General features: G+C 38.9%; 1 protein-coding gene across 1 annotated transcript in view; it reads left to right on the forward strand.

The window, feature by feature from the left end:
- Positions 1-25,106, forward strand: part of CACNA2D3 (calcium voltage-gated channel auxiliary subunit alpha2delta 3) — an 899,902-nt gene that overhangs the window by 868,858 nt on the left and 5,938 nt on the right. Inside the window, exons 42-43 of the mRNA XM_027121113.1 lie at positions 11,689-11,740; positions 24,210-24,364. The gene's annotated coding sequence lies outside the window, so the exon portion shown is untranslated. The remainder of the gene's footprint in view (positions 1-11,688; positions 11,741-24,209; positions 24,365-25,106) is intronic.

Genomic DNA, 25,106 nt, shown 5'->3' on the forward strand with positions numbered 1-25,106 from the left:
TCTGCATCTCTCTCTAGCGCCTAAATCATGTGTCACACTTGGCACTAAATCTCCCGGAAGGAATCATGTATTGGGTGGTAATTATATACAAGCAGGTAATTTACCCATATTATTTAATCTTTGCTCCAATCCACATCATTGAAGAGTATGAGTTCTAATATAATAATACTAGCACTTAAGTACCTATCTAGTCCTTACCAAGCATTGTTCAGAGTTTTTAACAAACATTAACTCATTTGACCTTCACAAGAATGCCAGGAGGCGGATGCCATTATTATTACCTATTTACACAGAGGGGATGGAAGGCACAGTGAGGCTCTGCACCTTGGCAAGGTGATGGTAAGTGATGGAGGCCTGATGGGCACCCCGTCCTGTCCTTAGCTGAAGCTTGCCTGCCTCTCACAGTGTTGTGGGTCAGAGCACAGTTTCCGGATGTGGGCAGCTTGATCTGGAGTTAACCCTGCACTTTCTAGCTATATGAGCTGAAGTCACTTACTTAACCCATTCAAGCCTGTTTCCTCAACTGGACAAAGAAGATAATAGAGATTTTAAACTCAGAAACTTTCTGTGAGGACTGAGTTAACATATCTTTCTAGAACCCTGCTTGGCATGTATTAAACCTTTCATGAAAAAAAGCCATTATTATTAATAATAGCACCAAGTTGTAGTTGAGAAAACAGAGGACCAGAGAAATTAAATCACTTGCTCAAGGTCACACAGCTAGTCAGTGGTAGATATAAGGTGGAAACCTAGGTTGACCTGCCTTTTAGCCTTGTATTCTTGCTTTTTTTTTTTTTTTTTTTTTTTGTAGCCTTGTACTCTTTTATCTAGCAAACTTGCCACTACATTTTCATTGAGATCCAGGATATGAAAGCACAGCAAATTGTTTTGTTAGGTCATCTCTTCTACGCGCGTACCACTCTTGCATACAGCCAGCTCACGGTGACACTGGACACTCTAGGATGCATGTTCCCAATGCTGTGGATCGTCAACAGAATTAAATCTAAATGTCAAATTACATCCTGTCTGTTTGGCCTTTCCTAAACACACATAAAACTAAAATCTTTGTAGACTGCTGTGCTATTTTCCAAAGCATTTTCCAGATGCGTTATTCTCCCCAGCCTTCAAAGTCCTATACTAGGCCCTCTCCCTCAAGGGCACCTTTGCCTGGACTGTGGTTCAATACATGTGGTCTCTATCCCACCTTTGCTGCACAAGGTCCCTCAGGCATTGTCTGCAACATATGAATCTCCAAAGGGTTGCAACTCAAGTTTGGAAAACAGGCTCTGAGTGTCATGTACAGTTCCTGAAGGAGTGGCTACTGTGAGCAAAGGTGTGTTCAAACTCCAGGTCACTACTGGAGAGAGGTAAGCTGAGCCCAAATTAAAGGAAGCCTTATTTGCATTTTGGGGAGTAAATTCATTTAACTCGTACCTCTCTACCCCTGAAAGTGATACAGGTTAACTGCTCAGTTGCTTCAAATTAAACTCTAAATTGTTTCAAGAAGATGTTTTATAACTAAGAAATTCTTAGTGAGTTACATCCAAAGGAAGAGGTGCTAAAAATCAAACTGGCATATTTGTATATCTTTGACTTTTTTGGTTGATGTCAGAAAAATAGCCATATTTTCCAACAAATTTATCAGACATGATGTTGGTAAAAGTTTTCTGGGAAGAACTGGGAATTATCTTCCCATTGAGTAAAAGTTTAGTACTGCTTTATTTGCATTTAATTAATTGATAAATACCACCTGCTCATAAATTAAAATTAAAAATACTATTGTTAGTAAATCAGAGTAGTTGATAAAACATATTATATATATGACTACACTGGGGGCTGGAATAGATCTATGTAACATTTTCACTCAGAAATAAGGGCCATCATAAGCAAGAGAGCTCCAGCAAGCTTTAAAGCATGGTTTTTATTAGGATTGCCCATGTTTCTGGTGTAGGAGAAAAATATAACTATGCATACAAAGCACATGGCATTGACTTAAAATGTCACTTGCTTATAGAAAAGTCCAAATTAAAACCAAACGAAACAAAAATGGATTAACAGATAATTTTCTTAGCCAGAGATGGATTCTACCCTATATTTATTAGTTGACAAGTGTTTTAACAAAGTATCTTAAATTACCAGGACTATTAAGATGTCCTGTTACATCCCTGCAATATAAGCTAATATTTTATGATTCAAAGATCCTAAGTACACATTTTTTTCCTAAACACAACTGAAAAAAAGTAAAGACTTTAAAAAAGTTAAATAAAAATATAAGGGCATCAGTGGGATATTATATTTTAAAGCAACCCTTGGAAGATCTTTCTGTGATGTCAATAATCAGTTCCTGATGTATCTGCTTTTTAAAAAAACTCATCTTCCTGTATCTAAAATAAATTTAATAAGAAAAAATAGAAGCCCTTCTTAATCTTTTGTAATTCAGACATTTTGGATCCATTGCACTAGGAAATGCTACTTTTTAAAAACGTATTTGATAGTACAGTCTATTAAAACATTGCTCTTATTGTCTCAGGGAGAAAACTTTCTCCTTTATTCCAATGATAAGTCTGTTAAAGCTCAGTGATTGTTGGAGAAACGATAAGTATTTTCAAAAACTCTGCCCAGGAGGACCTTCAAGATTGCGGAGGAGTAAGACGTAGAGATCACCTTCCTCCCCACAGATATATCAAAAATACATCTACATGTGGAACAACTCCTACAGAACACCTACTGAACATTGGAAGAAGACCTCAGACTTCCCAAAAGGCAAGAAACATGCCCACGTACATGACCGTGTGGCAGACAGGGTCTTGGTGCTCCAGCCGGCTGTCAGGCCTGAGCCTTGGAGGTGGGAGAGCTGAGTTCAGGACATTGGACCACCAGAGACCTCCTGGCCCCACAGAATATCAGTTGGCGAGAGCTCTCCCAGAGATCTCCATCTCAATGGGAAGACACAGCTCCACTCAATGACCAGAAAATTCCAGTGCTGGACACCCATGCCAAACAACTAGCAAGACAGGAACACAACCCCACCCATTAGCAGAGAGGCTGCCTAAAATCATAATAAGTTCACAGACACACCTAAACACACCACTGGACTCGGTCCTGCCCACCAGAAAGACAAGATCCAGCCTCATCCACCAGAAAACAGGCACCAGTCCCCTCCACCAGGAAACCTACACAACCCACTGAACCAGCCTTACACACTGGGAGCAAACACCAAAAACAACAGGAACTATGAACATGCAGCCTGAAAAGGAGACCCCAAACACAGTAAGTTAAGCAAAATGAGAAGACAGAGAAATATTCAGCAGATGAAGGAGCAAGGTAAAAACCCACCAGACTAAACAAATGAAGAGGAAATAGGCAGTCTACCTGAAAAAGAATTCAGAGTAATGATAGCACAGATGATCCAAAATCTTGGAAATAGAATGGAGAAAATACAAGAAATGCTTAACAAGGACCTAGAAGAACTAAAGAGCAAACAAATGATGATGAACAACACAATAAATGAAATGAAAAATTCTCTAGAAGGAATCAATAGCAGAATAACTGAGGCAGAAGAACGGATAAGTGACCTGGAAGATAAAATAGTGGAAATAACTACCACAGAGCAGAATAAAGAAAAAAGAATGAAAAGAATTGAGGACAGTCTCAGAGACTTCTGGGACAACATTAAACGCACCAACATTCTAATTATAAGGGTTGCAGAAGAACAAGAAGAAAATAAAGGGACTGAGAAAATATTTGAAGAGATTATAGTTGAAAACTTCCCTGATATGGGAAAGGAAATAGTCAAGTCCAGGAAGCACAGAGAGTCCCATACAGGATAAATCCAAGGAGAAACACACCAAGACACATATTAATAAAACTATCAATAATTAAATACAAAGAAAAAATATTGAAAGCAGCAAGGGAAAAGCAACAAATAACATACAAGGGAATCCCCATAAGGTTATCTGCTGATCTTTCAGCAGAAACTCTGCAAGCCAGAAGGGAGTGGCAGGACATATTTAAAGTGATGAAAGGAAAAAACCTACAACCAAGATTATTCTACCCAGCAAGGTCCTCATTCAGATTCGACGGAGAAATTAACACCTTTACAGACAAGCAAAAGCTAAGAGAATTCAGCACCACCAAACCAGCTTTACAACAAATGCTAAAGGAACTTCTCTAGGCAGGAAACACAAGAGAAGGAAAAGACGTACAATAACAAACCCAAAACAATTAAGAAAATGGTAATAGGAACATACATATCGATAACTACCTTAAATGTAAATGGATTAACTACTCTAACCAAAAGACATAGACTGGCTGAATGGATACAAAAACAAGACCCATATATATGCTATCTACAGGAGACCCACTTCAGACATAGGGACACATACAGACTGAAAGTGACAGGATGGAAAAAGATATTCCATGCAAATGGAAATCAAAAGAAAGCTGGAATAGCAATTCTCATATCAGACAAAATAGACTTTAAAATAAAGACTATTATAAGAGACAAAGAAGGACACTACATAATGATCAAGCAATCAATCCAAGAAGAAGATTAACAGTTGTAAATATTTATGCACCCAACATAGGAGCACCTCTATACGTAAGACAAATACTAACAGCCATAAAAGAGGAAATCGACAGTAACACAATCATAGTAGGGGACTTTCATACCCCACTTTCACCAATGGAGAGATCAACCAAAATGAAAATAAATAGGGAAACACAAGCTTTAAATGACACAGTAAACAAGATGGACTTAATTGATATTTATAGGACATTCCATTGAAAAACAACAGAATACACTTTCTTCTCAAGTGCACATAGAACATTCTTCAAGAGAGATTATATCTTGGCTCACAAATCAAGCCTTGGTAAATTTAAGAAAATTGAAATCGTATCAGTTATCTTTACTGACCACAACGCTATGAGACTAGATAGCAATTACAGGAAAAATACTGTAAAAAATACAAACACACGGAGGCTGAACAATACGCTACTAAATAACCAAGAGATCACTGAGGAAATAAAAAAATACCTAGGGACAAACGACAACGAAAACACAGTGATCCAAAACCTATGGGATGCAGCAAAAGCAGTTCTAAGAGGGAAGTTTATAGCAATACAATCCTACCTCAAGAAACAAGAAAAGTCTCAAATAAACAACCTAACCTTACACCTAAAGCAAATAGAGAAAAGAGAACAAAAAAAACCCAAAGTTAGCAGAAGGAAAGAAATCAGAAAGATCAGATCCAAAATAAATGAAAAAGAAATGAAGGAAATGATAGCAAAGATCAATAAAATTAAAAGCTGGTTCTTTGAGAAGATAAACAAAATTGATAAACCACTAGCCAGACTCATCAAGAAAAAAAGGGAGAAGATCAAATCAACAGAATTAGAAATTAAAAAGGAGAAGTAACAACTGACACTGCAGAAATACAAAGGATCATGAGAGATTACTACAAGCAACTATATGCTAATAAAATGGACAACCTGGAAGAAACGGACAAATTCTTAGAAAAGCATAGCATTATGAGACTGAACCGGGAAGAAATAGAAAATATAAACAGATCAGTCACAAGCACTGGAATTGAAACTGTGATTTAAAAACTTCCAACAAACAAAAGTTCAGGACCAGATGGATTCACAGGCGAATTCTATCAAACATTTAGAGAAGAGCTAACACCTATCCTTCTTAAACTCTTCCAAAATATAGCAGAGGGAGGAACACTCACAGACTCATTTTACGAGACCACCATCATCCTGATACCAAAATCAGACAAAGATGTCACAAAAAAAGAAAACTACAGGCCAATATCACTGGTGAACATAGATGCAAAAATCCTCAACAAAATACTAGCAAACAGAATCCAGCAGCACATTAAAAGGATCATACACCATGATCAAGTGGGGTTTATTCCAGGAATGCAAGGATTCTTCAATATACGCAAATTAATCAATGTTATATACCATATTAACAAACTGAAGGATAAAAACCATATGATCATCTCAATTGATGCAGAAAGAGCTTTCAACAAAATTCAACACCCATTTATGATAAAAAAACCCTCCAGAAAGTAGGCATAGAGTGAAATTACCTCAATATAATAAAGGCCATACATGACAAACCCACAGCCAACATCGTCCTCAATGGTAAAAAACTGAAACCATTTCCACTAAGATCAGGAACAAGGCAAGGTTGCCCTCTCTCACCACTATTATTCAACATAGTTTTGGAAGTTTTAGCCATAGCAATCAGAGACAAAAAATAAATAAAAGGAATTGAAATCAGAAAAGAAGTAAAACTGTCACTGTTTGCAGATGACATGATACTATACATAGAGAATCCTAATGATGCTACCAGAAAATTCCTAGCACTAATCAATGAATTTAGCAAAGTAGCAGGATACAAAATTAATGCACAGAAATCTCTTGTATTCCTATACAGTAATGATGAAAAATCTGACAGAGAAATTAAGGAAACACTCCCATTTACCATGGCAACAAAAAAGATAAAATACCTAGGAATAAATCTACCTAAGGAGACAAAAGACCTGTATGCAGAAAACTATGAGACACTAATGAAAGAAATTAAAGATGATACAAACAGATGGAGAGATACCCCATGTTCTTGGATTGGAAGAATCAACATTGTGAAAATGACTATACTACCAAAGAAATCTACAGATTCAATGCAATCTGTGTCAAAGTACCAGTGGCATTTTTCACAGAACTAGAACAAAAAATTTCACAATTTGTATGGAAGCACAAAAGACCCCAAAGAGTCAAAGCAATCTTGAGAAAGAAAAACAGAGCTGGAGGAATCAGGCTCTGAGACTTCAGACTATACTACAAAGCTACAGTAATCAAGACAGTGTGGTATTGGCACAAAAACAGAAATATAGATCAATGGAACAGGATAGAAAGCCCAGAGATAAACCCACGCACCTATGGTCACCTTATCTTTCATAAAGGAGGTAAGAATATACAATGGAGAAAAAACAGCCCCTTCAATAAGTGGTGCTAGGAAAACTGGACAGCTACACGTAAAAGAATGAAATTAGAACACTCCCTAACACCACACACAAAAATAAACTCAAAATGCATTGAAGACGTAAATGTAAGGCCAGATACTATAAAACTCTTAGAGGAAAACATAGGCAGAACACCCTATGACATAAATCACAGCAAGATCCTTTTTGACCCACCTCCTGGAGAAATGGAAATAAAAATAAACAAATGGGACCTAATGAAACTTAAAAGCTTTTGCACAACAAAGGAAACCATAAACAAGACGAAAAGACAACCCTCAAAATGGGAGAAAATATTTTCAAATGGAGCAACTGACATAGGATTAATCTCCGAAATATAGAAGCAGCTCATGCAGCTCAATATCAAAAAACCAAACAACCCAATCCAAAAATGAGAAGTCCTAAATAGACATTTCTCCAAAGAAGATATACAGATTGCCAACAAAGACATGAAAAGATGCTCAACATTACTAATCATTAGAGAAATGCAAATCAAATCTACAATGAGGTATCACCTCACACCGTTCAGAATGGCCATAATCAAAAAATCTACAAACAATAAATGCTGGAGAGGGTGTGGAGAAAAGGGAACCCTCCTACACTGTTGGTGGGAATGTAAGTTGGTAAAACCGCTAGGTAGAACAGTATGGGGGTTCCTTAAAAAACTAAAAATAGAACTACCATATGACCCAGCAAGCCCACTACTGGGCATATACCCAGAGAAAACCATAATTCAAAAAGAATCATGTACCACAATGTTCAATGCAGCAATATTTACAATAGCCAGGATGTGGAAGCAACCTAAGTGTCCATTGACAGATGAATGGATAAAGAAGATGTGGCACATATATACAATGGAATATTACTCAGCCATATAAAGAAATGAAAGTGAGTTATTTGTAGTGAGGTGGATGGACCTAGAGTCTGTCATATAGAGTGAAGTTAAGTCAGAAAGAGAAAAACAAATACCATACACTAACACATATATATGGAATCTAAAAAAAAAAAAAATGGTTCTGAAGAACCTAGGGGCAGGACAGGAATAAAGATGCAGACGTAAAGAATGGACTTGAGGACACAGGGAGGGGGAAGGGTAAGCTGGGACGAAGTGAGAGAGTGTCATTGACATATATACACTACCAAATGTAAAATAGATAGTGGGAAGCAGCCACATAGGACAGGGAGATCAGCTCGGTGCTTTGTGACCACCTAGAGGGGTGGGATAGGGAGGATGGGAGGGAGACACAAGAGGGAGGGGATATGGGGATATGTGTATACGTATAGCTGATTCACTTTGTTATACAGCAGAAACTAAGACAACAATGTGAAGCAATTATACTTCAATACAGATGTTAAAAAATAAATAAGTTTGCAATAGTAGATTTTTGAAAAACAAAATACTGTACTGGCCTGTTGTGAGATACTGATGAGGTAATGCATATAAATACTCAGCAGTAGCATACACATGCTAAACACTCAGGAAAGGTTTGTTTTTTAGTGAACCTTATGGGTTCTGTTTGTTCAATAAATATTTTATCTTTAAAAACAAACAAACAAACAAAAGCTTGTTCCTATGATCTAGACACTGTCAGTCTGCTGGGATCTAGGGATGTTAGAGGCATAACTGAACACAGTAGAGGTGCCTACTTCTTACTGGCTGATTACAGCTGCCTTGGGGAGTTTAGTTTTACTCAATTTTCTGCCTCACCTTGAGCCCAACATGCATCCTATTTCCTATTCCTACCAAACCAGTTTAGAAGAACATTGGACACACCCACAATGTTTGATCATTTTTGAGGATTCTTAGAAAACCAAGCCCAGTATTCTGAGAAATGTGAACACCTGGATGAAGGGACGACTCAGATGAAGGGACGAGTGGGATCTCCCTGCAAGATCTCTGAAACTGTGGCAGCATTTAGCTGAGTTACTAGTGAGGCAGGTCTTAGAACCCTGCATGCATTTGCCCTGCCTAGCCTCTTGGCAAAGAAACTTCTGTCTCTTAACAGGTATTTCCACAAACTGCCTGTCAATCTCCCTGCTACTGGTTGATACTGACCAAGCCTTTTCTTGGAAAACATAGGACTCTTCCTTACTTAAGCTATGGACAAAACTCAAGATACCAAACATATGCAGAGGAAGGAAATGGTAGCAACAGAATAACAGATTCTGTGGCGACATATTAGATTCTTGTGGGCTGTGTGCACGTTTCACCTGGGTATTCATTTTTCCTGAGACTTAATTTTGCATCCTGAGTGTGTAAATGTAGAGGATAGATCCAGATGATCTCCTGCAGTTCCTTTCAGCTTCTGGGTCGTTGAGCATAGAGTTTAAATTAATTTTGTTCTTCAGTGGAATTACTTATTTCTCTCCTGTGAAATATATGATATGGCAGAAGAATGAATGGTCCTGGGGTTTATTACCTCTTTCCTGCTTTTAAGAAATACCCTGGATTCCCCTCGAGGGCAGGGGTAGTACCTCATTCCTTTCAGGATCTGCATGAAGCAGGGAGTCCAACATATTCTGATCTGATTTGAAACAGCATGTTTCGATCACTGGGTCGTTAAGTTCCTTACAAACCTGAGCTACCCAAAGAGGGCTAAGGATTTAGTCTTGTAAAGAGTAGAATCTTTTAAAATTATGTAGATCTATATATCCTGACACAAATCTCTAAGATATAGTCTTGAGGAAAAGGAAGTGTTGAACGGTATTTACAATTTTATCCCACTTATGTGTTTTAAAAAGAAAGCAACCTCCAAACTATTTGTTTCCTTAGGTATATATCTCTGAATGTGAATACATAGAAAAACAACAGCAGCAGCATAAAGGCTATTCAACGCGCTTACAACAGTGCGATCTCTGGGAAGAGGATAAAATGCAGGGAAGAAACCTGACATTCTCTGACGTATTTGCATTTTTAACAACCAAGGAATTATTTCAGTACTTGTGTTCTTAAAAATAAGCAAAAAAGTAAAAGGTCAAAGAAATTTCAAGCCATCCAGGGAACTGAATTCAAACAGAAAAAATAAGTAATAGATCAAAGTTGCATGGCTTATGAAAGCAAGGTGGAAATGCACAAAATGCCTCTTAAAACAAGTTCAGAGAGATGTGGAGAGGGTACAGTTGGGGGCACTTTTCAAATGTACTCTGGAATGTGATATAAATTAGCAGAAGTCACCCTAAGTGCACCAAATGCAATGCGGAAGCAGAGTCATTTGGAAGAGCTACCTATTCTAAATACAAATCTTAAAGGAACATGCTTTAACATGGATGTCAACAAATAGATATATATTTAAATTGAAAATAACTCATTATTTTTACAGATTTCCCTTTTGGGATGAATAGACAGTGAAAGAGATATTTATGTTATACAAGGCTAACTCCATATAAATCTTTTAAATATTTTGATACTAATGTTTTTCTGATTAATAAATTATCTAAAAATTTTAATGAAAGTCTCTTCATATAAATGTTTAACAAAATATTTACAAGGAAAAATTTCATCATGGCTGAAAATGGAATTTTTCACCAGCCTAGCAATATCTCTTTTTCTCTACTATTTTGTTTAATTAATACAATATTATTTTATTGTAAAATATTTCAGGGTCACTGAAGAAAACCAGAAGTTACAGGAAATAAGAAAGTTAGGAAAAAAATTAAAATACTCATAATTTAAACAGCAGTATCAACCTTGGATTATATCTTTGCCAACCCTCTTATGCATGTATATATCCATATTACAATAAAAGATACTGTTTTGCAAAAATATTTTTAACTTAATGTACTGAAACATTTTTTCAGGCTAATAAATCATTAGATATTTTAAAACCTGGGGAGAAGAATGCCTCCTATCCATCAAAGTACTCTAGTCAAGAATTCAGTCAATAGAAATCTTTGGTTGTTTTGAGCAATCACATAACTTTTGAATGTCCCTTTATAAAACCTTCTCAAATAAATCACTTCATTTGATCCTCCCAAAATCTAGTGAGGGAGGAAGAGCAGGCACTGTTAACATCCACGCATTACAAATGACACAGCAAACTCTGAGCATGATAAAACAGCTATTATTTGAACTGGAAAAAACAAAAACAAAAACCCAGCAGTTGATTTAAAAAAAAAAAAAAGTTCTGTTCAGTGAAGGGGAAAATCAATCAATAGTTTCATATTATGCGAATGGCCATATGACAGGATTTTTTTTTTGACCTCCCAACCAGCTATTTCTATGTGTATTATAGAAAATACTGGTGGTACATCCTGCAGGGTTTTGTTGGTTTTTTTCAATTTTTTATTAATTACTTTCCCTGTTTTAAAGAAGGACCAGTAGGAAGGCCCCCTAGTGGCCAGTTACCGATTCTCTCTCTCCTTGGTCAGCACATCCAAAATGCTTAACTAGAAACAGTCCTGCGCGGGGCTGCATCTCTATTTAAGCACTATTATTAGCCAGAAGGACTTTGAAAAACCAGCTTTTCTCACAAATGGGTAAAACTTCTACAGTTGAAACATTTATTCTCTTTTAATAATTCTTTGTCTTTTCTATGTTTACAAACATAAGAACTCCTACATAAAGCTAAGGGAGAACAAAAGCGTATTTCTGTTTCTCTCTTTACTACTCTATTTGAAGGTTTTGCTTTTTCCTAACCATTTTTTTTTTTTTTTTCTCCAGGAACACTCACCCAAAGAACCTGTCATGAGATACCACTACATATTTCACACTGGTATGTCTTTATTATCCATTTTTTCTCCAATCTGAGTTTGCCTCAGGCAATGGTAGCATAGTTTTAAGTTGATGTATTTGGAAATAATCTATTTTTGAAGTATAAGATTATTTAAAAGAATAACAGACTTCATTTTCAAAAATACTAAAATATTATTTGAGGAGCATTGAGGTGAATGTGATATCACCAAGAATTATAACACTGAAAAACGTTAGCTCTCCAATCTTCATAACAAAGCGACAATAACAATTTATATTTTTTTGAAAATAAGGCTTTTTCATCTGGGAAAAATGATGTCAAATTGTACATATTTTAAATATCTTTCATTAATATTTATTCTCCTAAAACCCATTCCCTTAAAAATAAAATTAACTATCTGAAGCCTTTCCTGTGATGATAGAATATTGCGTTTTCTGCATTAAGTGGAAACGTCTTAATCATTCTTTAAAAGGAAGCAGTAAAACCAAAAACATACAACCCTCAGTCAGTTATACCTTTGGATAAAGAAACTCTTCTTTCAAGATTCACATTTCCTCTATGTACTAATTCAGGTCCATGGCATTTCAGTGCATGTAAAGGCAAATGAAAGGCAGTGATGATGGACTCGTGACGGGTGAGTTTGATTTTGTGATTCTAGCACTCTCCCCTTGGTTTATACAGTTTCTTCTCACTAATCTGTATTATCTCATTTCATCGTACTCCCTTCAATAGGTGAGTGACTTTGATCATTTTTCAAAGATGAACACACGTGAACTGTGTGTATTAGTGTTTTTCTGAACCCCTTTATACAGAATTATACAAAACAAAAGAAGACACATCTCTCCATTTCCAAAAACATAACTCGTGTTTCATCGCTGTGTTTGTATACATCATCATCTCTAGAAGCTCCTTCTTGTGTTATCATTGGTGGAATAGTGGGATAGAAAGGTAATTCTGGCCATGGAAATTATTGCTAGCATGATTATTCATCTACACAAAAAGTAGAGACTTCCTGTTCAGGTATTTTGATGATTTTCCAAGTGATGGCTGATATTATACACTTTGAATGGGAAAAATTTAGAGCTCGTTTGTGGCTCAATTAAGGAAAGAGCCAAAAATATCTCCTTAAATGTCCTTTGAACTCAATTAGGAGTCCCCCACCTCCCTTTGTGCGTTTGTAGGAGATAACATTAATATGAAATATTGCTACTTTATTTTGGGCTTCAGCTGTGGAGGAAGTGGAAAATTTTAGACATGTTAACCCAACGGACTAAAGAGATGGTCTCTGTGCTTCTTTTGTGTGGGATGATCGATCAGCCCTTACTCACTTTCAGGTTCCTACTTTCCCCAACCAGCCAGCAGCCACCGCGCCATGCTGCACGTACGGACAACAGGCCTTGATGTCTTTGCTGTTAGAATATATAATCTCCCAGAGTTAGAAGTGGAAAATGGGAGCCTCCAATCATAAGCTCATAAAAGGCAATTTCAGTGTCAGAGTGGTGGACTGAGTAAATATAGAAAGGATTTACTGTGAAGTTCTGTAGTGATGTTGGCACCAGCACACTGCTGGGCAACATTCTATCGCCCAAATCCAGGAACTAGCACAAATATTGGACCACTGCATTCTCAGTGACAATAACAAGAGTGGCTTGATGATTGGCTGGCATGGCCACAAAAGACACATGCTGGCATGTTCTGGAACATAAATGATAGATCTGCTGCTGGGAGTTTATAATTATTTAATCAAACCCAGACTGTAGGACCTGGAGGGACATTTTGTGTCCTCCCAAGAGCGGAAAAAGGACAGAACTCAAATGTTGACAGACTCCAGGGGGACCATGAGAGGCAAGGGGCCATGTGGGTGTGTGCTTTCTCTGGCCAGCCAGGGCCCACCCCTGGCCTGGTGAAGGGTCCCTTCCCCTGGGTCGCATCATCCCCCAGTTGGGGCCATCCTCTTGATATGCTGATGGAAGTGGAATCAATTATACTTCCTTTCATGGAATGAAATTTTTGTCCTGCTCTGAACAGGAAATCACTCATTTGATCCAACTTTTTCTCCTTAACACACACACGCACACAAAAGACTTGTGCCAGCTGCTTGCTTATGCATACATAGTTTTCAATCCCAGAAATAATGGGGTGGAGCAGAATAAAAAGCTCCACCCAATTAAACCTCCACAGCCCATGTTTGGAAAATAAAATGGTGTTTACACCATGATCATGAAATATCCCTTTACCCTGGATGTCTGGAGAACAGGGTCTGGGATGCCACTGGACTTTGCTCTTCAAATCAGCTTTTAGTTCCATCACAGCCTGATGAAAAACGAAAGGAAGGGATGAGGCTTTCACAAGCAATGATTGTGTGTTTTGGTGGAAAGAGAACAAATTATTATTACTATTTTTAATTTATTTTATTTATGTATTTATTTTTGGCTGTGTTGGGTCTTCGTTGCTGTGCGCGGGCTTTCTCTAGTTGCAGCGAGCGGGGGCTACTCTTGTTGCGGTGCGCGGGCTTCTCCTTGCGGTGGCTTCTCGTTGCGAAGCACGGGCTCTAGGTGTGTGGGCTTAAGTAGTTGTGGCTCGCGGGCTCTAGACCACAGGCTCAGTAGTTGTAGCACACGGGCTTAGTTGCTTCATGGCATGTGGGATCTTCCCGGACCAGGGCTCAAACCCGTGTCCCCCATTGGCAGGCAGATTCTTAACCACTGCACCACCAGGGAAGTCCCAAGAACAAATTATTAAATTAAATTAGCATTACATTTCATTCCTAGCTCCTAAGAGAATTGAGAATTTAAATAATTTAATAATTATTAAATAATTAAATAATTTAAATAGGTACTCTAGAATTTGGTTGTGACATGTAAACTTTGTTTCTCTTTTAAAGCTCCAAGAAATGGAATGATGATGTCATGAAGGCAGAGTTGTTGGTTTTTTTTTTTTTTTTTTTAAGGCTATTGAGTTAAAGCAAACCAGCATTAGGGAAAATGAATTCAATGTGATCTCCATATAACTATTCAACGTGTTAATTCCTGAAGCTTTCCCCAACAGAAACCTTCCATTCTGGATATCAGATTCTTCATTCTACTTCTGCCCGCTCCCCCTTCCCTATTTTTATTTAATCTTTATATACAGAAATGCTTTAGAGGGTGGATGCTACCAGCAGAGCAGACAGTAATTCCTCTCTACTCTTCCGTCCTGGAACCCTATATACAGTGTTCAAACCAGGGGTACCATATCACTTTTTAAATTAGCCATATAGGTATTTTTTCTAAATACAAGGTTTTCTTCTTTATTAAGAGCCATAAAGATTATACAAGTGGCACAAGTGTACATTTTCACTGTAAATAAAATAGAGAAAGAGGTGAGAGCCCTCCTTTGTTGCCCCCAAACCCAATCCTACTCCCCAACCCCAAGGGTAATCATCAGTAATAGATTGGGTGTGTAAATTTTTTCCCCCATATGCTCTTTGTAAGAATAAATCTCAGAAACAAAGTATGGAAAATATTTAACCTTCCACCACTATTAAGTTTTGATGTTTAAGAGGGAAAAATGCCCAAACACATAAAAATGGAAAATCCCCAAACAGTTTGGTAAGATATGCATTTATAGGTTTCTTCGCTCTGGTGGAGAAGTCTTCCAGAGGTTTGACAGACATACTTTCAAACACATGTAAGGACATCTCTACTTCTAGAAAATAAACTAAAAATGAGGTTGATTTCCTTAGAAAATACAAAATCTTTTATCAGTTTACAAAGGGGGGAAAAGGGGCTAGAAGGAAAAAAAAATTAAACCGTATTTCAACCACTCAAATCTTATGTTCAACCAGTTTTGTCTTTTTCTTTCTGCAGTGCAGTGGCATCCTTCTTAAAACTCATTTTGTGAGTTTGGGCAATTTTAACCCAGTCTCTTCCCATGATATAAATGTACATTTTAAAAAATTGTTTTTTTAATCGGCATTTTAATAAGATAATAATCTTTTATCCCTTCTTTATAGACCTCCAGTAATGCTACAATAGTTTATATAGAATCTATAATTAAAAATGTGGCCCAAATTTAAATGTTGCAGTCAACACTCCCATTTTGTTTTATAAATGAATTGAGGAATTCAAGCTGGCAGAAGAGATTGGGGTGATGGGATGAACAGTCTGCTTGTGTATAAAATGCTTAAGCAAAAATGATAATGAAATTATCCAGAGAGTCTTGCATTTTCCCTTTCCTGCCCTATGAAGACGCATAAGAATTTCATGCTCATGCTGTAAGCATGTTCCCTGACTAATAACTTATTGTTTACAGTTGCTAGCCTGTGCTGAATTTCTTTAAGGGCATTAATTATCAAGGGTACCATTTTCTATTGCCTGTCTGAGTAAGCTCAGGAACAGGATGACATTTTAAGTGCACCTTTAGGCTATGCTCTATCTTCACATGATGTTAAATTCAGAGAGCAAAAGACAAAACCAATCTGAAAAACCACCAAGCTATTTGCCTGGCACCACAAGTCAACAGGTCCAGCCAAAGGACTGAATGCTCACATTTCATTTGCTTTTTAACTGAGATCCTTGTGCAGACAGGGAGAGAGAGACTCAGGAACTCTGTAGCAAAAGACATGTGATCATTCCACTTCAGAGGGTGCTGTGAGTGAAATGAAATATCCAGTCCCCGACACTGAGGAACACACAACCTGGTACAGAAGATCAGACAAACTGCATAAGATTAAAGGATAATTCTGACCAACGATGGTAAGAAAAGATTCAGGTTGTAAAGTTGCAAAAGAACTTCACGTTAAGAAGTATTTATATGTTTGTGGGTTTTGGTTTGTTTTTTTTTTTTTTCTGTACTGTGTTCTTTGTCTTTCTTTTGCAGAGAGATGTAATTGAATGATAGTTCAGTGATTTGCAGTTCAGCTAATATTTTCCTCCTGAAGTTCAAGTTTTCTCTAAATAGCTTCATTCAAATCATTCACCCAATTCGATTCACTCAGCAGCAGTTTATTTATCGAGCAATTACAATGTATCAGCAGCAACATATTAGTGATGTAGTGACAACGGTCAGCAGGACAGGTGCTGGGACAGGTGCTATTTCAAGGAGAGCAGAGGAGTTTGGAAATGAGGGGTAAGTATAGAGACAGAGAGAGCTCACCAGTTTGGGGAAGCAGGAAGTAACAGAGGACGTGACGTGGACATGGTACACAGGGCAGTAACACTTAGAATAGGAGCGAGCAAGGGAAAGGGAAGGGAGAAGCCAAGCAGGGTGTGTGCAGAGGAGGTCCCATATTCACCTCAATGGGAAGCAATATTGCAGTGGTGTTAGAAGCCCTAGCTCTTTGTCCTTTTCTGGAAATCTTGAATGTGAGTGTCACTTGCTCATGCATTGATTCCATGAACCATGATTGGTTCTCCATGGACAGGGATTTCTCTGGGGCAAATCATTGCCATATTTCCGAGCACATAAACCTCGTCTGGCTCTGAATGGATCAACTAGTGTGAATCAACATAGTGTTTATCAACAGAGTACAGTCAGAGTATGATTCATGGTTGTCAAGTTTGCCAAAGCAAAGGGAAACAATTTTCTAGAATCTTCTATGCCCAGTACCACAGGACATGGTTGAAAATCTGTATTTGGTGGAATATCTCTTTCTGGCCTTGCTCATGCCATGTTACTTGAAAGAGCTTGGCTTCATGGAGACTTTCAGAGACAGCAGCCAGTGAGGGCGCCCAGCCCTCCCGGCAGCTCTGATTTGCGGGGCCGAGTACACCTCGGAGGTATCACTGGCTCCTTCATAGCCCTGGGCTTTTCCACACCTGGAGATAGAATTTTCAGAAAAGATAAGGAACGTTTTTGTAAAATTCTTCTAAACTGGCTCTTTCCTCTATTAGAAACCTGGTAGTTTCATACCCAGGGAGAAAACTTCTTTGCTGCCTAATCTTCAGTGTTTTAAGAGTTAAGGTGGCATTTATGGACTCAAGTCAATCTTATAAAGTTGAAAATGAGCCCACACCATCTCCTTTTAGCCTCATTAATGAAGAAAATTGGCTGAACTAGACTCTGAGCTGAGTTTTCTTTGAGTTAAAGGAGAACCAGGTGCATCATCTCAACAGAAGAAAGTCAGCCTTCTGTCGAAACTCCAATCTATTTAGTTACTGAAGCCTTCCAAAGGAGAAGGGAAAACTTCAACTGTTGCAGCATGGACCTTTCCCAAGGGCCTCCAGTAGAAGTTCTGTGCGATGCCAGCCATAAAGAGGAAGGGGATGGAAACTAGAACATGAGGGCTGAGGACTAGAGAAGGGATGACAAATGGATATCAGTTCTGATTGATTAGTGGCTGCTGCTTGAGCACTGGAAGCACTGGTTGGAAGGATGGGAAAGTTGCATCTGGGGTCATTGGAAAGGGCACCATGATCGATTATCAATGTCTGCCTTGGGTACCGAGAGGGATGTAGCTCCAGATGCAATCACCTACACTCGCTGAGTATTGCTAACATCCCTCTTGCTTAAACCTTCTATGGGTCTGTGGAGGCAAAAATATTGTTTGGAAACAATTGATAACTTTTTCAAAGACATAAAGATATAAAAGGCTACAGACTGTAGATATTAAGTGGTACAAGAGACTAGAAGTAAATTAAGTGGCATGATATTTAGCAAATGACCCATATGGGGACGTTTAGGGGGTCATTTGCACACTTTCTAATTGAGTATTATAACTGTCCATGCTAAGATAGTCATGTATGTATGGAGCATTAGTTTAGAGTGAGCTGAAAATATTAGTAATGATGATGGCCATAATAAATAATAACAACAGTAACAACAGCTAGTATTTGCTGAGCATCAGTTAGATGGCAAGCCCTCTTCTGGGTTTTATGTATACATGATATCATTACTTCTCAGAAAAGCCCTTGAAGGAGATACTATTATAGCCCCATATTAAAAATGAGGAGACAGGCTCGTAGAGGTAAAATAAGTTTACCAAGTTTGCAGAGCTAGAAAGTGTTGGCGGAGTTGTGGTTCATAGTGAGGCAGTCTTGTTGGGAATGACCAGGCTTTCAGTATTCACCACAGTATTTCACTACCCTCATGTCTCATGTAGAGTCAAAGGTCATTGTTTTGATAATAAACAATAATACATAAATAATAATGCAAAAAGCCTTTTTCATGCTAGACAGAAGTTATCCAGAGGTAATTTCTACACAACAGAGAAATTTTCCTTTCATAATCTCAGAGATTCTGCCTAACCATGGTTGAATACCTCTAAACGGCCATCAGGACTGCATTAATGGTTTGATTTCAATATTCAACATGGATGATGTCTAGAAGATCATGGGAAGTAACAAACGTGTGCAGGCACGTAAGAATAATTTCTATGGAGCAGGTACAAGGCTTTGTGCGTCCATAGATTTACCGTGAGCATTTTGTGTGCTAAATTTGCTGAGGAAATTTAGCCCTTTCCTTAAGACTACAGAGTCTATGAGAGAGGCCAGACAAGTACATATATAAGCAGAATAGAAGGCTGAAAGTGACTAATTCTAAACGGATGGCATGGGGAAAATGTTCTGGAGAAGAGGGAATCTGAACTTATCTTCAAAGTTTGAATAGTGGTCCAAAGGCACAAGGGACAGAATTCCTGGATTTTGTTCTGAAGGCAATGGGGAGCCATGGAGAGCTTTGGAGTAGAGGAGTATGTTATTCAGAACTATACCATTAAATGATTATTATGCAGCAGGGCAGAAGCTGGATTGTAAGAAAAAACACTGGAGGCAAAGATACCCAATCGAAAGCCTACTTCAAAAGCCTGGGCAAGAGTTAATGAAGGCTTGACCAAGGTCAGGGACAGGGGCCTGGAAGGAGGAGATGTGCAGGAGTCTCTGTGGGAGGTGAAGCCAACGGGAGGCAGGTGCTGCCAGCTTCTCTCATGGTCAACGCCAGCATGGCCTCTCTCTGAGTCTCAGACTCATACTGTGTTTAGGTAAGGGCAGGAGGGCAGGGGCCTTGCTCTGGGGGAACGTGTCAGCAAGCTTCTGTTCTGGGAAAACTGTAAAGACCTCCAGCATTCTTCTAGGCCCTTGACATTGACTTGACCCTGACCAACATTTTCCTGTCAGTCATGCTTGTACTTTTCCACTTAAATGCAAGGCAAGCCTAGTTCCACAGGGATTCCAGGGAGACCAGAAGGGTGAAATCATCTCCCGTCTTGGGATATAGCACGCACGTTATAGCTCTGATCCTTGGGCAAGAGAGAAAGGTATGCAAACAGGTCATCAACAATACCAGGGAGCTTGTGACAGTGATGCAGACACAGAATGTTTGATCAGTGAGGGACCAAGCCTTTATCCCCTGTCTGTCCAATGGCTGCCTGAATTCACAGCAGGAAACAAAGAAGCCCATGTTTATTAGGGTGTATTTTGGGACAGAAGCACATTGGTACTGCATTCATTGTTTGAGACCAATAAAATACTAAATTGCTATAGAAATATACCTTGCCTTGAAAGGACTCCCCTGAGTTAATACTTCTGTATTAAATTAGGATAGTGCTATAATAGACTAATATGATACTGTGCTAATCTGGATAGTGAATGAACTTAGATATGCATATTAATACTTAGTTGGATTAAAACAACCCGTAGCCAAACGCTTCACCACGAGCTTGAGGTTGCTAACATAGTTGTAATTTACTGTAATGTCTTCTCCTAGACACCACCCTCCTCATCAATTTTTATTGTCATAGTCTTTTGGTGGCAATTCGTTGTGTCGTTGACTTAAGGACATTTTACTTATATTCAAATTCAAAGTAAAACTCACTTTGCACCATGCTCAGATTACTCCAATGCTCCAGAAGGAAATATCTTCATTCCTACGAGGCGGCTGGAGCCGGCCACCAGTACATGCGGTCAATCCCTTTCTTGCCCCGTTCAGATGTTCTGCCTTTAAGAATGTTCTTGTGTCTGCAGCACACCAGCCCGACTCAGGAGTCAGAATGTGGAAGGAGTCAAAAGGGCTCTTTTCACAGATCTGCCGTTCAGTTCACCTCCCTTTCACAATGAGCGGGCAAAGGATTGTGAGCGGGTGGAATGACGGAGTATTTCTCCCTTTCTTGCTCCCAGCTGTGGCTATCCATCCAGGCTTTCCTTTCTAAGACCTCTGCAGTCCATCCTGGGGTGGGAGTATTTGTAGTACAAGGACATTATTCTGAAATCCGCCAGTCTTCATGTTAAGTGGATTCTTGCATGTTTGCGCCTGTGCTTATTTTTAAGTAAATTTATGTGTGGTTGTAAGATCATTCTGAGACGGGGGATTACTCAAGGGGCCGTTGCAGTCACTCAGGATAAATGGAAAGGGAGAAGTTTGGGCTTGGCTATTTCTGGGATAAGGGGGTTCCTTGGGGGTAGGGGCCATTAGCCAGCTGTCCAGGTAGTGAAAGGGTCTGAGGCTGATTGGAATGGCCCTAGTAGCTGTGACCACCTGCAGGATTGACCTGGGACAGTCCTATCCAAGGTACAGCCTATGGACCGACAGCATCATCATTCACCAGGGCTGGGTTAGAACCTAACTTTCTCCATCCTCAGCCCAGACCCACTGAATTAGTCTCCAGGCATCGGGTCCAGGAATCTATGTTTCAACAAGTTCTCCAGGTGGTTTTCATGCGTGTTGACCTGTGAGAAGCATTGATCTAAGGTGTGGGGTGTGCCATCCCCTCAAACTATAGTTAAAGCCAAGCTTGCCCACTGACGGGGTACCATCTTTCCCATGATAACCTCTTTCCCCTGCAACGCTTGTGTTCTGGAAACTTAACCATAAATGGAGCCCAAGTTTACATCCTTTCTCAGTTCCCGATAGTCTTTAACAAGTTGCTGGGATACTTTGAAATTATTTGTTTTAAATATAGGGCTGGAAATGTGATATGAAGTTAAACATAGATGAGCTCCATGTTCAAAGACTGAAACCTACAAATGTGCTGGAAAAGACTAGTATTAAGTCAATGATCTTTTTTGTTTTGAAAATCTGTTTGAAAAATGTTTCCAAAGCCCGTTTTAAGAGATCATTTCACTTTAGAGGAGTAAAGGGTAGAGCTGACTTTATTATTCCTATTTGGTAAGTAAGGAGTCTGAGGCCCAGTAGAATATATTCTGAGAGTGCCTTTAACATGGAAGTCTAGCTATGCTTTATCATGTTTCAAAACTTTTCTGGTGGAGCACGTTGCAAAGGTCCACAGTCAGAAGGAAGGTTGAGCTACTGAATCAGATTAGTCTCTCTTCTGGCATTCCTTCTATAGGAATCTTCAACCCCGAATGAAGGGGGAAGCCCAAATCCCACCCGGGCAACAGCGACAAAAGGGATGCATTCCTTGTCTGCTTGAGCTCTGTGGCCCCAGGCTCCGGGGCCGTCATTCAGTGGGCAGATCACCCAGTACCCAGCAGAGGGCCAACAGCGTTTTGATTTTAATAACTCCTAAGCTGAAGATGTCCTAGTTAAACTGAGGCTGGGCAACTACTTAGCAGTTTGTTAATATTTAGACTATTTAGTCATTCGAAACAATGCAATTAAGGATGAATCATGGCTCAGTAACCTAAACAAAATTAAATTAACAAACGAGTGGCCCTCCTTTTGGTCTGGGAGGCTATTTCATAACCTCCCGCCTCGAAATTCCCTGAAATCTTTTTGTGCAGATTTCAGGGCATCCAGACTCTAAATTCCTTCCCTTGTTGGTACAGACCCAGTTGTGGTCCTTGGGTGAACAGCTGGGTACTAAAAGGAAAGGGCATTTTGAAGAGGTTTGCCATGTAGAATCTCTGGGCGCTGACATGACCGGGTAGTTGGTATGAGTACAGACTTTAGGATCAAATAGACAACAACCTGAGTCCTAGCTCTACCTCTTACTAGCTGAGTGACTATGGGCAAGTTATTTATCATTTTCCTATCTAAAATACGGAAATAAGAACAGAATCATATATATATATATATATATATATATATATATATATATATATATGTAATATGTATGTATCCAACAAGGATAATTATTAATGAATTTAAATTTTGAATCAAGTCTATAATACTAGCATAACTCATTACCAGGCAGTTTTCTATATTATATCTTAAATTCTGATTTTCTTTATGTAAACCTACGATGATTAATATCTTTGGAACTCTGAAGATTTTCATGGGATCATAGACACTTGGAGTGTGAAAGAATTCTACCAGTTTTTGAGAAGTGGGTCCATGGAAGCGTGGTGTCTTTCCCAAGGTTGTGCCACTTGAGACAAAGGTGTGAGTGGCATCTATCCCTGTCAAGGGGTCAACTTCTCTTTGAGATAGAGAGAAGCCAGCTTTCCTCACCTGAAAAGTGAGATGTGTTCTCTACAACAGTACTGCTCAATAGAATTATAATAGGAGTCACATAAGCAATTTTAAATTTTCTAGTAGTCACATTTTAAAAAGTAAAAAGAAACAGATTAAAATAATTATAATACTATATCCATTTAACCCAATATATCCAAAACATCATCTCAACATAGAATCAACGTGAAAATTTATTAATGACATATTGTACATCTTGCACCATATCTTTGAAATCTAGGGTGTGTCTTACTCTTATAGCACATCTCAATTCAGAGGCTAAATTTTTATCAGTCATATTTATATGTATTTAATTTCATAATATTTATGGGAGAAAAAGTAGATTCCCATACCCACGTTATTCTGAACATACTTAGATGTTTTCCAATATCTGAATTGAATGTTTTTAAACTAAAACTTACTAAAATGAAATAAAATTCAGAATTCAGCTCATCGGTTGCACTAGCCACATGGCCACGTTCAAGTGCTCCATAGTCACGTGTACCTAGTTAGCCATCCTATTGGATAGCGCAGTCCTGGGCTCTTCTAGCCCTAAAATTCTAAGTCTTGAGAAACCTTGCTACCATCTCCTACACAAAGATGATATAAAAATGATGACAGAGGGGGTAGGTGGCTTGCCTGGAGAGATGACAGATTTGTGGTTGAGAGAACAGTCATTAGGTTCAAATGCTCTTGCTTGGGTGAATTGGGCAATGGTTTAACCTGCGTGAACTCCAGTTTGCTCGCACATGAAATGGGGATTATAACACTTACTTCAGAAAGTTATCAGAATGGTGCAATGTGAAGGTGTTTGTAGAGTACTAACTCCAGGACAGGAATAACATGTGGTCTAAAAGCTTCTGAACGGGTGGCCCCAGATGTCTGCTTATCTCCATCTGACAAATATAAGCCTTTCACGAAGAGTTCATCTTTGATTATGGCGACACTGTAATTGCCTAATAGCCCTCTAGTCATGCCTTTGGGACTGCTGGAAAAAGTCCACTGATACTCTGCAGTTAGAAGTGGTTGCCACTTGGTGATATAATGAGGCAGAATGCTCTTTTTCGATACTAGGCCTTTGTACATGATGTTCCCTTTTTCTGGAATGCTCTTTCTGGTTCCCTCCTTTCTGCAATAAGTAAGCAAATTCTTACTTATTTTTCAGAACCTAGTTCAAGTGTTTCCTTGGGTCTCTTGCAAACAGAATTACTCAGTGTTTCCAAGCATTCTCTACTGTTTTATTTGGAAAGTCATGACGGCTAAGAGGTTATGTGGTGACGGCTAAGAGGTTATGTGGTGACAGTACGGTTTCCTTCTTAGGTAAGTTCACGGGAGGGCTATTATGGAATCAGACAATTTACCTCAAAGAAAAATGTAATTTTTGAGGTCGGGGGATAGTAGCAATACAACTAATAATGACATTAATGTTTGGTACTTTACATGAATTGTTTTATCTAATCCTAAGAGCAGCCCTGTAGAGATACGATTCCCCTTCGGAAATGAGGAAACCTGGCCGAGAAAAACTGATTTTAGAGGCCTGTTCTTAGCCACTGTGCAGCCCAGACTTGCCGTTTTGGAGAACATGACAGACATTGCTATCATCTCTCCCAAATTCACCCTTCTTTTCCCCTTACTAGGAGAACCCCAGATTTGTTTGAGGTATCAGTGTACCCAGTTAAAAACACTCACTGCTTCAGACTCCCTTGTCACATGCCTAAGGCTCCTGGGACAGACAGTTCTGACAGGCCTTTGCTCCTTGCCTCTTCTTCCTTTCTCTAGCCTGAAATTTGCAGTTGACGCCTGGAGGCACAGCAGCCTTCTTGTGACTATGAAGTCAAGAGCCATTATTCTAAGGATCACAGGACAGGAAGCTAGGAGGAGCCAAGATATTTGAAACTTTGACCAGCTATACCTCCCTGGGCTGCTGCATCCAGACTTCCCATTAGGTTATCAATATTAAATCTCCATTTAATTCAGCGGCTATAGTCAGATTTCAGCTACAAGCAGCCAAATGTGGCCCCCGTTAACGGAGAGCATTTAGAGCCAGCCAAGAAACCCAGCA

Source organism: Aethalodelphis obliquidens, unplaced genomic scaffold, assembly GCF_003676395.1.
Source record: "Aethalodelphis obliquidens isolate GAN/ISIS:26980383/991018 unplaced genomic scaffold, ASM367639v1 scaffold22, whole genome shotgun sequence".
Lineage (NCBI taxonomy): Eukaryota > Metazoa > Chordata > Mammalia > Artiodactyla > Delphinidae > Aethalodelphis > Aethalodelphis obliquidens.